The sequence below is a fragment of the Anser anser genome (assembly GCF_964211835.1).
Source record: "Anser anser genome assembly, chromosome: 21".
Classification (NCBI taxonomy): domain Eukaryota; kingdom Metazoa; phylum Chordata; class Aves; order Anseriformes; family Anatidae; genus Anser; species Anser anser.
This window is the reverse complement of record NC_139742.1, coordinates 12,268,857-12,278,885: the sequence shown is the minus strand read 5'-3', so window position 1 is coordinate 12,278,885 and position 10,029 is coordinate 12,268,857. Positions and strand designations below refer to the sequence as shown.

The following is a 10,029-nucleotide window of genomic DNA, read 5'->3' as shown; positions in this document are numbered from 1 at the left end:
TCTTCTCTGGCTTCCACCCCATACACCCCAGGCTCCACCTGCTCGTTTGTAGACTGCAATGCTGAGAGGCAGCATTTTTTGGCCAAATGCTGGATTTTGCCAAGCCTGTCCCTCCAAGTGATGTGCACTCTGCTGCACGTGGCACTGCTAGTCAGTTCATTATCCTATTAGATTCCCACACAGCACCTGCTCAATTGGAGCCTCGTGTGCTGGCAATTAATATGTTATGCCCTGATTAATTAGCAGGGTTAATTATGATTGCTGTTGCTTAAACCTATGTAGAGAGAGATGGCATCATGTTGCTGTGACTTGCAGTGCTGAGGATGCACCCCTGGGAATTGGGACCAGCACGTGTTAGCAGCCGTCTGTCCCTGTGGGACACGTTTGCTTGTTCCTGCAGTGCTGCAAGCCTGGGAGTCGTGTCCCTGCTTGTTCTGATTATTGTTTCCTTAAAGGGTGGCACCTCTCTGCTACTGGATGATGAAAATGAACCTAACCAGTTGGTGCCACAGGCACTGAAGGGAATGAGGTCTCCTGCATTTTTGCCTACATTTTATCCAGTGGAACATAAAGAGCATTATTTACAAGGTAAGAATGCAATCACCAAACTGGCACCAATCCCAAACCTGCAAATGCTTCCCAACCTTGACAGATGCTCTGGGGCTTTCACAGTGCTGAAAGGTTTCTGGGCAGCTTCACAGGTGCAGGTGCTGGTGCCCACACTGGCAAGCCACAGCCAGGTGCCGCCGCAGCTTGGGAACAGGTGGATCTGGATGCTAGCAGTGAAGCCAAGGGGGTCAGGCAGGCACCGCAGGAGGAACTTCTCAGCTTGGCAGCCAGAAAAGCTGGACAAGAACAGCACAGGTAAGATCAACACACGCACCCCCCTTCCTTCTTCCCCCTTCCCGCCTCCACGCACAGAGCTGAGCATCACCAGTTGCCTGTTAAGCTTTTGATTTGTCTGCGTGTGAAATAGTGAGACTCGGGGCCTTTTTGGCAGTTGTGAGTGAGAGATGACCACCCTTCTCATTGACTTATCCTTTTGAAGCTATCATCACTCATTTCTCTTGGGAAGAGAATGTGAGGCACTGGTAAATAATATAGGATTGTGTATTTCTTTATCTCCCATAGTGTGTTGTCTCCTACATGCTGTTCTGTTCTAACAACATCCATCAAGACAAATGCATACCTGAGCACAGCCTCCCTCAAACCTCAGAAATCTCTTTCTGAGGTCACAAACTACAAAAAAGACAAAGAAGAAACAAGAAGGAAATTGTGCAAACAATTAAACATTTTTTTTCAAGAGACATAGAGGATTCCCCTTGTCTGCACAAGGCAAGCACCAAAATAAGAATGCCACATCTCAAACACAAGGCAATCTATTATTCTCAGAGCAGTAACATGATACATTATCAGCCACCTTATCCTAGCAAAATGTATCATTACCTGCACTTTCTGCACTTTCCAGATCAATCCACTTTAAAAATGTAGTAATATAGAAGGGTATTAGGTACTAGAAAACTCATTATGAAAATGGCGCACTCAAATTCTTTAAAGGTGATATTTCATAAAATATACTATGCCTAGCTCTTGGCTCAATCATTCTTTTTAATAGCTCCATAGCAGCCAGAAAATAAAGTATTCATGAAGATTGAAGAAGATGATCCCATGAACTTCAATTTAATTGGTGCAAATTAAAACGATCCATCTTTTCACGCTGCCCGTCTATCTCCAATCATCAGTGCACCGCACGTCCAGCACCCTGATTACAATTATCTTTTAATAGGAAAACTTGTCACTTTTTGTGTGATTTACATAAGCTTGCACAAACTTACTGGTATCATTTAGGGTTGGAATGTTTGATTTTTTTTCATTTGAGTCCCTTGATATAGTTGGGGGGGGCACAGAGGTGAGGTGAGCTCTTGGCAGGGGGCTCATTTACTGCACTTAAAGCCTGGACTTGTACAAGAAGAATGCCAGAGTGCAGCCTTCAATACATCTTCATTCACCAGACCTCCCCCCAAAGAAGTGCTAATGCAGCCAGATTTCATGGTGTCTTTGCAATGACCATTGCAATTACAATACAAAAACCTAGATGACATTTTGACTTTTAATTAGGAGGGAAATGATGCTGGTCCCTGCTGATGGCTCTCTCTCTCCCTCCAACTGCTCCTAGCACTCCCATCCCGAGAAGGTACCCTGCAGGGTTTAATAAGCCATCAAATCATAGTGGTGTGGGACGTATTCTCAAGAGTTCAAATAGAATTACCATAAATGTATGTTTACTGTTCCTGGTCTAGTGCCTAGGATCTGGCTGAGGACCCTCCAGCCAGGAGCAGCAAAAAGGACCCACCGTATTAATTATTGTTACTATTATTATTACTGTTTTCTTTGTGATGGCCACACTCCAACAGTGAGGACACTGCAGAATGATTCATGGCCTGAAGCCGTTTATGTATATGTTTCAATTTTCTTTCCTTATCTTTGAAAGGCAACCGTCCTTATCACAGATGGCTTCAATGCCTTAAGATGTCGTGAGATTTAGCTCTGTCTTCTGAGGACGGATTTTTCTATGCATTGAAATAATGAGTATTGTTTAGCTTTTGTCCATGCATTCTGTGATAATATTAACCCTAAACAAGAGGTAGGCAACCCAAAGAACAACAAATGCAACTGGTTTATTCTCCATGATCTTACTGAACCTTTTACACTTCTACTGAAGCCCATGAAGAACAGTTTTTAAAAAGCATGAGTTTCCAGCTCCGCCTTTTCCATAGCAATGGAGAGCGGCTAAAACTCCTTGCTGCACAGTGCAGCACGGACCCCGCAGGGGTTATCAATGTGCAAGTATTAAACTTTTTAGCACATCCACTGCAAAGCAATTTTGAGGAGTCCTTTGCTGGAACAGTTCAAATGAAACTCATGGCTGATCTCATTAAGCACTTGTCTCATTTTGGTGCATGAATATTAAATAGGAACGTGCACGAGCAGGACACCACAGAAAGGGACATTTTTCCTCTCAGCTCGGCGCAGCTGCCAGAGCAGGTGCCCGGGGGGCTCTGCAGGGGTGTGGGAGCCGATGCCCTTCCTCCCGGTCACCGCGCACTGAGAGTGGCGGAGGCGGGTGGCAGCACAAGGGCTATGGAGGGTTTGCCATAGGAGACGGCCCCTCTGCCTTCCATTCACACCTGCACCTCTGCAAAAAGAACCGTGAGCGAGGGCAGAGGAGCCCTGAGAGGGCGCCCAGGGGGCCAGGTGGGAGCACAGCTCTGCTCCCCTCGCGCCGGGCCCCCTCAGGGCCTGCCCGCCCTTGCCACCCCACCGCCAGGTGCCCCTGCGTGCGCTGTGCTCCCCAGGCAGTGCCACGGCCTCTCCAGATCAGTCTTTTGTCACGGCAAACAACACTGGTCGTTATGACCCAAATAAACTCCAATCCACTTGATCTATCAGGGAAACGTGTGGTGCTGACCTGCCATAAATCCCCAGGGCGGCGGGAGAGGCGGCTGGCACCGGCCCCCCCTTGCCCCTGGCCGGCCGCCTACCTGCCGCTCTCCCCGGGTAAGCAGGTAATCATGAGCTGCCACAGAAAGGTGACCCATTAACTTGATGGATTTGGTGTGAAAAACAAATGGACTGAGACCTGCGGATTGCTGTCCTTACTGCACCTTGGCCTTTTGTTCTGTCATATCAATATCCGCACGGGGCCTCATTACACGCCGCCCCGGTGCCGCGAGGGGAGCGCAGGGTCAGCCCGCCGCGGGCCTCGCTCCTCTGCCATCCGCTGCGTCAAAAGGAGCCAGCCAGGGAGGTGACCCCCTGTTTCCTGCTTCCCCCTCATTGCGGGGCTCACTGAGGGCCGGAGGCAGACGGGTGCAGGAATGCCCACCCAGGGAGCGCCTTCCTGTCCACGACGTCAAGTTCTGCACTGTTCGCTCGACATGCAAGATAAGTTAGAAACAGGGGAATGTTTTACACCATATGCCCATCCAGTAATGCAAACAATTGAGTAACACATTAGCTATGCTGCTGAGCAGATTTGCTTTTTCTCTCCTAGTGAGGCTTAGCCCTCAGCTTTCTCCCTGTCAGCTCAACCCCTCAGCCCGCCCAACAAGCTGCGGAGGCTACGCCACGCCGCCAATGTGCCTATGGCTGCTTGGAGCCGCTGCTGCAGCCGGGGAAGCCCAAAGCACAAGGTGCGAGGACGTCTGCCGCTGCAGCAGGGAGAAGGAGGAGGAGCAGCAGGGAGAGCAGAGCTGACCTTGAGGCTGCCTGAGACTGACCCTGAAGCAGCGAAATTCTCCATTCTGTTCACAGGCACTGTCATCTCTCACCTTGCAGAGAGCGCTCTCCTTGCCCATTTATCATCACAAATGTTTCTATTTAGGCTTATTTGTTTGTACAGTTAAGCCCTGTTACATTTACACCAAGAAGAAGGACAAATTGTGATTTTATCCAATGTTAGATCATATCACTCCTTGCTACAACATTCACAGCATTAATAAGGATAAAGGGAGACTTTGGAGAAATCCAATAATACAGCACATGTGATAACAGCCCGGCAAAAGGGCTCTGGGGAGGGAGTGCAATTTCACAACGGAGACTGCTGCTACTCCCTTTGTGCACACCTTGCTTTGTCTCACCAGAAACAAATTTCTGAACCAGGTAAACATGGCTAAATCAATGCCAACAATGAGGTCCTTCTCATTAACACCTATTAATCTGCTCACCAGAACTCTTAATTTCCTGAAAAATGCCTTCCTTTTACATTATGTGCCGGATACCTGCAACATTCCTAGCTCTTCCCACTGGCACTCACAAGGTACAGAAATGTGCTTTCTTAATAAAAACGGTGGCAGAAATGCACCAAAACAACAGCAAGTCTGGGAAACTGGAACACAGTAGATGGAGAGCAGGACCCAGAGTGCAGGCTGGTGTGCAAGGACACACACACTGCTGCTGCACACATGCAGGGCTTGTGGGAGCAGCTCTCAAGCAAGGCCCCAGTGCGAGGCTGCTGCCCCGAGCCTGGGGCAGCCCCAGGAGCCCCCAGCACAGACCACTACCACTCTGCTTTGCCTGCTGTGTGCTGCTCAATCCTGATGTGAAAAGGACTGGGAAGGAATTGTGTAGGCTTGTTAGCTTATTCAAACAAGGAACATCTTTGCCAGCACCTTTGTGCTCCTAGCTGTGCATTCACAAACTGGCCCAGAAATGCTCGCTGTCCTAGCATGCCAGTGCTGGGAGCAGCATGTATTACCACCATTGCCAACATGAGTATCGGCCCACACTCACAAATGCTCCATCTGATGAATCCTTGGGTGTTGGAACTTTTTTTCCAGCGGAGATCCCACAGGGAATGCAAATCTGTAAGAAAAGAAAAAAAAAAACCCACCTTCCCTAACCTGTGCCACAAGTACTTGCTGGGGTGGGTGTGCGGCTGCGGGGCGCAGCAGGGCCATGCTGCAGGCTTCCTCGCAGCTCCCCTCAGCACAGCCCCGGCCAGCAGCAAGAGGCGGGGGCAGCCCCGGGCCCCCCTGCAGGCGGCGATGCCTGGGCTGCGGCACGCTGCGCTGCTGTGCCTGCTTTGGCCTGGGAGTTCCTGCCTCAAACCAATCATCATTTATGTTATCCTTACAGGCGAGGGCACAGACCTTCAATCATTCTTCCTAGTTAGACACAATCATCAGCCAGATTTGTCTTGTTTAGCTGAAATACATACACAGTAACTACACAGCCCTGAGGATTGCCAGTGGATGTTTTACTAATCCTGTACACTGAGCCCTCGTGGTCCCTGCATGGGCTTTTAAAGGGCCGGTTTTGGCTTGAAGTCCACAACGCTCCACTTTCTAAGATCACGGCTCTTTCTTTGGAGCAAGTCTGGCCACTTCCAGGAGCAGGAGGCTCTGCCAGCCCTCTGGCACAGCATGGGCCAAGTAACACTGCCAGCACTGCTTCCAAATCCTCATTCCTGAGTTAGGATTTCCAGCTAAGGCTCACGTTGCCTGCACAGGGCAAAGGAGGCTCTGGAGAAACCCCTGGACCAGCTGCCGCGGGAACACGAGGAGGCTGAGCAGGTCTGCGAGCGCAGCCAGCTGCCCCCAGGAGCCCAGCCCATGGCTCTGGGGGACCTCTGGCTGCCTGACCCCACATTGTCCTGCTTCGCTCCCCATCACCAGCAGGCTTGGCCGAGCCGGCCCCAGGGGAACCCCCGTGGCCAGGCGGCGCAGGCTGGGCAGACGCAGCCCTCGCTCCTGTGCTGGGCCAGGCACTGTCCCACAGCCGCACTGCCTTGTTCTCGACGCATGTATATTTTCTATTTTTTTATGATCAGCTAAAGATTTCTTTTGCATCTGCCAAGGAACTATTTTCACAAATAAGTATGTAAATCCTCTGTAAATGTATGCTAATTACTTATTTTAATTACAATGTAAATAAGTAATTACTGAATAATTTTAAAGTATTTACATGGGGGTTGTGTGATTTAAAAGCTAACTTGTTGGAAGTATAAAAACTATAAATTTTACAGCAATTATACCACAATTTATACACTGTGGCCAAATACAATTTCCATGTGCTTCATAAGAGATAAATAAATACGTAATTCCCCAGTAATTACTGCATAATAACAAAACTATTCCATGTTTATTTTTTCCCTGTTAAGTGAAAAATGCCCTTACACTAAAACAAATTCAGGATGAGATTTTTCACAAGGATAAATGAACATTCATTCATCTGATTCCGAGGAAATTTCTAATGAGGAAAAAAAAAAAAAAAAAAAAACGGAAATTTCAAAACAGAGAGAATAGGAAGAGGAGAAAAAACACAGGTGAAGCACAGCGAAACTCAGGGAAAAGCCCACTCCTGGCCCCTGGCCTTTGCCCCTCCACAAGCCTCCACGGTGCTGATCCCTCGGGGACAGCGCTGCTGGCAGCCCTGGCTCCGCAGGACGTTCCTGCCAGGTGTGGTGGGTCCCGGACACGCTGAGGGTGCCCAGGCACGGGACCGTGCAGATGCTCCCCGGCGCTGGCTGCTTCCTCTCATGGCTGCTGTTTCCTGCAAATGCTGATGCGGGAACAGAGCTCGGCAGGAAATTGGCAATCAAAAGGTGAGTATATAAACAGTTAAATTATATTTCCTGTGGGGTATTTTTTATTAATTTCATTGCAATAATATGTTAAACACCAGCACTGTGAAAATTAGTGTTAATGAACATTAAATGTGTTGGACAATTTAAATGGTGTGTATATATCACCTCTCTTATTATTGGGATTGGCCCAGTGGTAATATCCTTTTATCGATCCTCTGCCTTTCTCCTTGTCTCTGTCCCTGTGGAAGTGGTCATGAAGGACACTGTAAGCACACAGCTATCAGAGACATAATCTTTTAGCACTTTAATAACACAGTGAGCAGCCATCACCTACCAGCCCTTAATAACTGTCTCCGTCAGCTCTTTAGAATTTGCAGATTGCAGAGTCCTTCTAAATCTTCCCTGAAAAGGCCAGGCGCATTAACGAGCCTACCTGGGCAGCCGGGCTGCCTGGCGTCCTCCCTCGCCCGCGCAGGGCTCTCCACGTAGCACCTCCTCCCCCAAAATAGCTATTGCACAGCCTATTTAGAGTCAGGAAGATACAGGGATCTATATATAGATTTTGTATTCCAGCTTGCGGTACTCTGTTTTATGCCCATGCGTGCAGCTTGCCTCTAAGATCTGCTGTTAATTAGGTTTGTACCGTAATACAGATTTAAAAGAACAGGTGTGGGCGGGAGGTTAGCTACTGTGGGCTCATTAAGGCCGAAGACAAATTTCTCTGTAGCATGCATGCATGTGTACAGTATTGCTTCACAGCAGCTCTGCCTGGCTTTGACTGCTGCAGAGGCAATGCAAAAGCCTGCACACATGGGAACCCGCACCAAGGCGCTCTCCTCCCCTTCCATCCAGTGACTTTGTTCGCAATCCTAATATTCCCTTTGGAAAAGCCTCACGCAGTTGCTGTCACTTATGTTACCAAGTCAAGAGCGCTTTAAAATTCTGAAACACTGGAGTTAAGGTTGCTTTCATTCCCCACTTCCTGTGTGAGCAGTGCAACACAGTCACACAGACATATCTACACATTCCTGTAACCATTTTTTTTTCTTTTGAAGTAGTAATAAATACGGAGCCTCGCTCCTTGCTAAAATGTCTCATTCTCAGCGGCTCAGTAGTTGGTCGAATATTTTCTTTCAGCCAGCAGGCAACATGTGCCCCCAGATTATGTAAGCCTGGCACTGAAAGCAGAAATATTAATTTCCTCATTGGCTTTTCCTAGTACTCATCAGTATAATGCAAGTGCTTCACAAACGCAAATTAAGCTCTTCTGCACAATATCGCTATACAGTGACGTGCTAATATTATCCCCATTGGGGAACCAAGATATTTTTATGCCTCTGCACTTATCTTACCTCTAAGTTTTGCTAATAACTAGATTTGTGCAGTTGTACAGCATTAAAAAGAACAGGTTAAGAGTAAGATTGATATACATTCAGTAATTCTGAGTGATGCTGCTTTTTTCTCCCAGAACGGTTGGCATTTCTTTAGCATGGCTCACACCCCAGCCATGGGCCCCACTGGATTGCATTCCAGGTGGGCTTGTTTCTCTGCTCGAAAGGATTTTAAAAATTAATGATAAAATGGCTGTGAGATCTGTGGGATGTGAGCATGCCTCCATCCACCAAAAATCTCTCCACAGTTGGAATTAGTTTTATTGCAAAATTCACTCGAGCATGGCAGAGCTTCAAAGCAGAGTACTTTCACTAAACTATGGTAGATTTTCAGAGACTGGGTAAAATGTCCTTTCTGAGGATGAGCTGAGACAATTTCAAGCCATTTGTCTGGAGCAAAACAGAGCTAAATTTTTTTGAGTAAATGGTTATAAAAACTGCAAGCAAGGACAGTGTACCTTTGCTCCAATCCTGTTTTCAGATATGACATTCCCGAAGTTATCCATATGGCTCCGTGTGCATTATCCCATACCTATGTGAGCTCATGGGGGAGTGCATCCAGGCACCTCCCTGGCAAGCAGAAGCACAACGCGGCTGCAGGGGACAGAGCACTGAGCTCCGCCTGCGCAGGCTGCGCATGGGATCTGTTCCTTCTGCATTTCTGCTCTGTAAAGAATGTGGTAAATTTAATTTGTTTTATTGTTTGAGATTCATATCTAACATTGCAGAGTAAATTTAATACACAGTGGTTACACTTTAAAGTGTTTTAGTTAATAAAATGCATAAAAATAAATAGGAAAATCAATGCTTTTGTTAATATTCTGTCATTTTTATACATTTCAAAATTCATAGCAGCTCTAAAAGCACAGCACGAGTGTACTGGTCGCTCATTTGGTAAATAGCTGAGAATGCTGAGCAGACAAAATGTTCATGAAAAGTGAGGTTGGAAAGTCCAAGCCTCCAAGTTTTGAGGTCCTCTGGGCTGAGGGGTCTCACGCTGCCCAGAGGAGGGCTGGTGGTTGTTTGCCCATACCAGCAGGCTTGGGGAGTTCCCCAGCATCCTCCGCCAGCAGCTGCTGCCTGCCCGTACCTGTGGGCAGCCCCTTCCCCGAGGGGCCCTGCCAAAGCCGGAGCCCCTCACCCAGCAGAACAGGCTCCTGACGGATGCTGTGCGTGAACAGAGTTTGGGACTCAGCCCCGCTTGGTGTCATTTAGTCTGAAGGTTTTTTCACAGCACACTCCAGTCATGTAATTGCTGCATTGGGCTGTCCCGTGAGACGCAGCATGGAGGCACCAAACTGCAATCTATAACCCTACTATAACGTTCAAATGCTTATTATTACATTGGGCCTCTGTCTTGGGCAGAAATGGAATTTTTGATGGCATTAGCCTTCTTGTAAGTTTGCAATTTGATGTTTCTTCTGTCCACAAAGGTAAAAAATATTCTGTCAGAATAATATGGGGATAAATAAAAGTGAATAAACCAGAAATTTGCAAACTTGGCTTGTGGAAACCTACCCTGAATACAGTTAAGATTCCCCCTCTAGAAAA

General features: G+C 47.6%; 1 long non-coding RNA gene across 1 annotated transcript; it reads left to right on the top strand.

Moving 5' to 3' along the window:
* Window positions 1–265: 265 nt before the first annotated feature.
* Window positions 266–2,290, top strand: LOC310884848. The gene is made up of 3 exons (XR_014574432.1): window positions 266–588; window positions 694–864; window positions 1,132–2,290. It is a non-coding gene; the product is annotated as an uncharacterized lncRNA (long non-coding RNA).
* The last annotated feature ends 7,739 nt before the right edge of the window (window positions 2,291–10,029 follow it).